Genomic DNA, 684 nt, shown 5'->3' with positions numbered 1-684 from the left:
TGGTAATGGCATGTCAAATAAGGGACTTATAGCTAGAATTTATAAAATACTCGAACACCACAACAAGATAAAGGTAAACAACCCAACTGAAAAATGGGAACAGAATATGAATAGACACTTCACCAAAGAAGACTTCAGATGGCAAACAAACATATGAAGAAATGTTCAAAATCCCTAGCTCTAAGAGAGATGCAAATCAAAACAACTATGTGGCCATTTCTATACAGTAGTCTTTTTGCTCCACCAGCAAATAAGGCCCTTCTTCTTAAAAAAAAAAAGCAGGTTTTGCCCCTAAAGTAGTGATGAGAGGTAAATGTATAGTACTAAATAAATGTGTATCATAAAAAACTAGAAAGGGCTCAAATAAATATCCTAAATTCTTTCTAACCTCAACAATCTAGGAAAGAGAAAATTCAAAGCATGTTGAAGGAAAGAAATCATAAGGATAAGAGCAGAAAAATATGATCAAAAAGAGAAGCATTAAAAACAAAAGTTGGTTTATTAAAAAGAAAATAGTAAGAATAGAAAAATTCAACAGAACAGCAAACAACAAACGCTAGTGAAGTTGTGGAGAGACTGGAACCCTTATTCACTGATAGTGGGAGTGTAAAATGGTGCTACCACTGTGGAAGGCTGTATGGTGCTTTCTCAAAATTTACAAATAGAAATACCATTTGACCCAGC

This window comes from Elephantulus edwardii, unplaced genomic scaffold (genome assembly GCF_000299155.1).
Source record: "Elephantulus edwardii isolate Elephantulus edwardi_28Jun2011 unplaced genomic scaffold, EleEdw1.0 scaffold00040, whole genome shotgun sequence".
Classification (NCBI taxonomy): Eukaryota; Metazoa; Chordata; class Mammalia; order Macroscelidea; family Macroscelididae; genus Elephantulus; species Elephantulus edwardii.
This window is presented reverse-complemented; position numbering follows the sequence as displayed.